Genomic DNA, 6,768 nt, shown 5'->3' with positions numbered 1-6,768 from the left:
TCATAATCCAGGATATCTAATAGCCATCGAGATGGAGAATTCCCAATTAAGGAGCTATCTCTCTAGGGATAACAGATAGATCAAGGAGGTCCTGGCTCGGTTACCCCCTCTTGAAACCAATGCTAATGTCGGAAAGAGGAAAAGTGGGTCCCATAGGTCTCACAGGAATAACTGATCCAATCCCAGTCGTTCTGTCAGGATCGCCACTCCGAGCTCTGTACCTTCATAGCGAAATCAGCAGAGTGCTCAACCCGCTAATCATCACAGGAACCATCATCCACATGTCAGTCGGTCTTTCAAAACTGCGACCCCAAGCTACGCGCCTTCAGTACAGATTCCAATGAATGTCCATAACAACCCAACAGGGGGAGCTGGGACAAATTCACAGAGACAAAATTCCATAGTGAATCCGCCTGCGCCGTGATCAGAACCACAGGCACAAAGAACACGTGATATCGGGGAAGAACCGAGATGGGCTAATTTAGTCTGTTATATTATTTTATAATATAATATAATGTAATATTATATTATATTATATTATAATATAATGTTTTAGATTAAATAAATGTGACAAAGAGTGTCACATACTGTAACATATAATAGAGAGTTACAATATTTAGATGTATGAGATATATCCAAATAATGTAACATATTTGGTGTTACAAATTTGTAACTTCCAAATATTACCCTTTATTGTGTAAATTTGGTGTTACACAATATTGAGATGAATTTCATAAAGCCATTTGAGAAATAGCTGTTAGAGATATGATTTTAACCCCAATAATATGTTTTGGGGGTTACAAAATCATTTGGGAGGGTTTGGAACTGTTTGGAAAAACAACACAAAATTTTGTGCTGAAAATGGTCAGTGGCCGCGGCCACAGGCCAAAACTGACCATTTTTTCAATTTTTTCAATCTTTGTTGAACGGCTCAAAAAACCCAAATAACTCCCAAATATCATTTTTAATTCCATATTAATCCAATTAAATATTGGTAACAACCATGGGGGTTGGTAGAATTTGAAATTCAAATGGTATCTCTAAACTCTATAAATAGGAGTCTATAGCTCACTTGAAAGACACAATATATTTCTATCCATTAGAGCACTTGGCTAGAAACACCTTGAGGCTTGATAATTCTAGAAAGCATTTCCTATAATATGTGAGAAATCCCTTAGTGCTTGAGTTAGGGGGAAATAAGCTTTTGGACAAATGTTTCAAACCTTGTTCAAGTTGGTGATCCCCGACACTCTTCACTTTGGTAGTGTTGGTGAGAGTTGTTTATATTTTGTTTCTTGTTCCTTTCTTTCATTCTATTGCTTTTCATATTTATATTCTTCTTCTCTATTTACTTGTGTTTCTTGTTTAAGAGTTGTAATCTTTTCTTTTCTTTTGTTTCAAACACTTTACTTTATTTGTAATCTTTTGCTTAGAGTTGTATTTTACTATTCTCTTCTTCTTCTTCTTTTGTTCTTTTGTATTTTTAGTTATAGAGTTGTAACACTTTATTTAATCAATCATTGTCTATTGTAATATTTTGCATAGAGTTGTAATTATTCTTACCCATTTCCATTGAGGCAATCTATTTTTTCCTAACAAGTCTGACCTGATGGGATGAGGATAGCCTCACCGATAAGACATCCTACACCATCGCACCCATAAAGAGATGCTCCGGTTCATAGAAATAGTAGGAGAAATCCTCCCCCATCAGTGGAGACTTACGTCCCATGAGCACATGCTGATAATCCACTTCCACGATATCAAGGGGTTGGAAGATTCACAAATGGAACTTACTTGACGGGGAGCCAGCATGGAGGCAGGTCTGAAAGCGACCTGAGGAGTCATCTTAGTTTTGCGCAAAGTCCTCGTTCTGATCCACATCCTGACCTGTGTGACCATCTGAATTCATAACAGAGGTATCCAGCTCACAATGACGATATGAGTTATACTCAGCATGGGGGAGATCCGTCTATCGTACATGACAATGGGAATGTCCCACCTAACTAAGCTTGAACTTGGAGGGAAAACAACCCATCAAACGCGTACAATAGAATGGGGGTCGGTCAAAAGCCCCTAGCTAACTTAGAGACCAAACATCCAACCCTCGAGCGATTGTCCTTGTTGGAGGAGCAAATGAAAAAGCTCTTATTTGGAAAAGGAATTGATCATTATGACTCCAATGAGGAGCTCGAACCTTTCGTCCCGAACATTGCAGAAGCTCTGTATCCTATTGCATTCAGGATGCCGACCATGCTATGATTTGATGGAAACACAGATCCATCGGACCACCTCGGGATGTTCAATACATTGATGATGGCCCACAATGTCGGTTTTGACCTAATATGTATTTTGTTCCCCGCGACTCTGATAGAACCTGCCACACAGTGGTTCAAAAAATACAAAAAACATTCGATATGATCGTAGAAGAAGTTGTCTTCTGAGTTCAAGAGAGCATTCAGAGATTCAAAGGAAACTCGTGTAGAGGTCGACTCATTGGCCAAGATAAAATAGCAACTTGGTGAGTCCTTGAAAGCATATCTGAGTAGGTTCACCAACGTTGCAGCATGAGCTAGAGACGTTGATGATAGCTCAAAGCTCATGGCAATGAGAGCGAGAATCCTTGTAGGAGGTGATTTATGGCAGGAGCTCCAGCAAAAAGGAGTTAAAAGTGTAGATGAGTTCTTGGCTCGAGCTCAGGAATGAATAAACTTGGAGGAGGCATGAACTGCTGTAGTAGGAACCAGCCAGGCCCTTATTCAGCCTGCAGGAGCGGTGACAGATGTTGCAACTACGGCTCAACCTGTTACCTAGAATAACCAAGCGGTAAACAATAAGAGAAAAGGTAATGGCGAGGATGACCAAAGCGGCACAAAGAAGAACAAGCCCGCGGAAAAATTCAAGCCCACTTATGCCAGCTACACTAACCTGATGGATACACGGGAACATATTTTCCTGACGAACTCTAATCGCCTTCCGTGAAAGAAACTAGAGTCATTAAGGCATTAGAGGGCGAAGAGAGATCCCTCAAAGTTTTTTCGATACCACAATTACATCGGCCATAACATTGGTGATTGCTGAAAATTGAAGGATGAGATTGAAACTCTCATTCGGGCTAGACCATTAGCCCAGTACGGCCAAAACTGAGTTGCTCCCAATCAATCTGTCAGACAAAATTCTTGTCTAGCTCTGGAAACTTCGATAGGTTAGCCTAGGACTCAGATGGATCAAGAGAACTAGGTTGGCCCTCCTCCAATAGCTGGAGGAGATATAACTACTATTTTCAGAGGACCTCATTTGGCGGACACGAGTAATGGAGCCCAAAAGAGGTATATACAAAAGCTGAAAAACTCACAACGGTATGGAATTTACCACAGAGCAATGGTTATCTAAACAACAGTGATAGGAGCAACAACAAATCATTTTCATGGTAGAGGACGCTAGCCAAGTTCAGTTCCCACATAATGACCCACTGGTGATAAGTGTTTAGCTCGCTAATCGAAGGGTACAAATGATATTGGTAGATAACGGGAGCTCAGTCAATGTACTTTTCAAGTCCACCCTAGAAAAGATGTGGTTATCCATAACCGTTCTTAAGGAGACCTCGATGACACTATACATATTTTTAGTTGAAGGAACAACGGCCATAAGGAAAATCGGACTAGTGGTCATGCTAGAAAATACTTGAGTTCGTCGTAATCGATTGTCCGGCTGCATACAACTCAATTTTGGGACGGCCCGCACTGATTGTTTTTTAAGTAATTATCTCGATCTGACACCTGGCAATGAAGTTCCCCTCAACTTTGGGTATATGCACAGTAAGAATAGACTAGCTTGCTGCCCGGGAATGCTATAACATTTCCATGAAGGGAAAATCATAACCTAGGCAGCAGGACATGGTCATAGTCGAAGAGGGGGAGGAGTCTTGTGTAATGGAAGCTACCCATGGGACGGAAAGAACCTCGAGAAGGAGAAAACGAGGTCGCCAAAAAGGATGACATTGATCCATGAATAAGCGAAGATAGATCTAAGCTCAAAGTTGTGGAGGAGCTCAAGGAAATCAGTATCGACCCAGAAATGCCTTCAAGAGTTATGAAGATTGGGAAAAATCTTGGAGCTGGAAGGAAGAAGAAGCTGGTTGAATTCTGGAGAAAGAACCTGGACGTCTTTGCTTGGTCGCATGAAGATATGGTGGGAAGCAGTCCGAGTATAATAATGCATACTCTAAACTTGGACAAGTATTGTTGGAAAAACTTATACAGGATCTTTATTTATTTTCATGTATATCTAATATTAAACAAATTAATACGAGATAGCCTAAAACATGTTTCTAAAATTGAATTCAAAGAGAAACAAATAATAGAATACTTACAGTATACGCAGCGGAATTAAGAGTCCTTCCTTCAGTTTCTCTAACTCTTGTATCCTTTCTGTCGCAGAGTATTATCAAGAAACTGAACCGATCTTCTATTTTCTTCACAATCTTCCAATGTATCCTTAGAATCACCTAGACTAGTGTGGGCAATTCTCAACACATGAGACAGATATAGAGAAGAAGAAGAGAAAATAACAAAGTGGCTTAGAAAAGGAATTGTGTTTAGAGAGAATCTAAAACTATCAGAAAATCTGACTTGTGACTTATCAAACTTATTGTTTTGACTTCTCTATAAGCACTCCTTTTATAGACTCAATTAGGCCATTTAATTTAATTAAAAAAATCAATAAAATAATAGCTATTTTGAAGCCCTAGGTCGAAATTATCATGGGCTATAGGCCCGTGAAATTTCTCATTTGATTATAAGCCCATTGGACTTAAAATCAAGGCTTGTATTATTTTCTATTAATTTAATTAATTAAATAATTATTTAAATCCTTTATCAAATTAATTATTTATAATTTGAACTTTGATTTAAACTTATTTATTAATTTAGATACCAATTTATCTTAATTAATAAATCTGCCATAATTTCTCTTTTCTTCTCAAAATTACACAACTCTGTGAAACTATCCAAAATTGACCTGGTCAACTTTGATAATTCTAATTGATGATTAAATCAATTAATTGAGACTATCTAGATAATTTTATCCAAGGTACAATGGGGACCATGGGCCTATGAAATCAAGCTCCAATAAGTTATCATAAATCTAACAAATAAATTTACTAACTTATTAATTCCTCGTGACTCCACTATAGACTTGGAATTGCACTCTTGAATTCATAGAACACTCTATAACAAATATAGATACGCTATTAATTATCCATTGTTACAACCATAATTGTCACTCAATCCTCTATAGACGGTCTACAATGAGATAGGACTAAAATACCGTTTTACCCCTCATTGTATTTTATCCTTAAAACACTTAGTTCCTCGTAAATGATATTTCAATAAACTAATTTAATTACTGAAATGAGATCTCTATCATTTAACACCTTGAACCAAACTAAAAGGAAACCATCGGTTCACTTCTTCATCAGAAGCTATAGATGTTCATATCTATGATTAACACTCCCACTCAATTATACTACCGAGTTCCCAAGATGTAAGTATGGGCTAGTCCGTAGGGTAAGCTGGTAACGAACAAGTCAAAGAACTCAAATAATACAATCAGTTAGAATACTAACCACTCAGAATTGAGATTGAATTAACCTATGGTCAACTATATGATATGACTAGAATAGATAATAACGGTATGTTTACTTATCTTATCAATTGTCAATATCGGTCCTGTCCGATGTAACATATACATTCGATCTTATCTACTTTGCTAATGTTCTGGAAAGAACATAACACTGTAATGTGTAAGTAGATCATATCGTAGATTGGCAAGTCAGTGTAAATCCAGTGCACTGACTAATCTTAGGACTAACTTATTTTGAACATATAATCATATTTATATTCCACTGTGATTACGTCACTATAAATAAGATTAGCTATATGCTTGGGATTTAATAGAAGTTTATATTAAATAAATAATCATGAAAATAAAACATGTGAGCAAAGTGATTGACCAAGTCAAAAAATGATTTCTATTCTTTTATTGATAATAAAATGAGATTACAAAGAATTTGGGTTTTAATTAGGGCATAAAACCCCAACAGTATGTGCCTCTAAAGTCCCAAAAATCAAGGCTTTTGGGGAGACTACTGTCGGAAGCATTAGAAGAAGAAGTAGCTCGCCTACTTTAGTGCGAGTTTATCAGGGAAGCAAAATACCCGATCTGGGTTGCTAATTCCATTCTGGTCCTAAAGCCAAACAAGAAGTGGAGAACTTGCATTGACTACTCCGATCTCAACAAGATCTGTCCTAAGGACTGTTTCCCATTACCTTGAATTAATCAGTTGGTAGATGCCACAGCCAGTTACGAGCTCATGTCTTTCATGGACGTATATTCTGACTATAACCAGATCGCGATGAACCCTACAGACCAAGAGCATACTAGCTTCATGACTGAGCATAACATATACTGCTACTAAGTTATGCCATTCGGACTTAAGAATGCTTGTGCAACATACCAACGATTAGTCAGCAAAATATTTGTTAACCAGATTGGGAAAAACATGGAGGTGTATGTCGATCATATGCTTGTTAAATTAAAGACTACCAGTATCCATGTGTCTGGCCTGGACGAATGTTTTGGCGTACTAAGGAGGTACGACATGAAGCTAAATCCACAGAAGTGCACTTTCAAAGTTTCGTCGGGAAAGCTTATGGGGTTTATAGTCAACACAAGGGGGGTAGAGGCAAATCCATAAAAAATCATATCGTT

Source organism: Humulus lupulus, chromosome 1, assembly GCF_963169125.1.
Source record: "Humulus lupulus chromosome 1, drHumLupu1.1, whole genome shotgun sequence".
Classification (NCBI taxonomy): domain Eukaryota; kingdom Viridiplantae; phylum Streptophyta; class Magnoliopsida; order Rosales; family Cannabaceae; genus Humulus; species Humulus lupulus.
Note: the sequence above shows the minus strand (reverse complement) of the source record.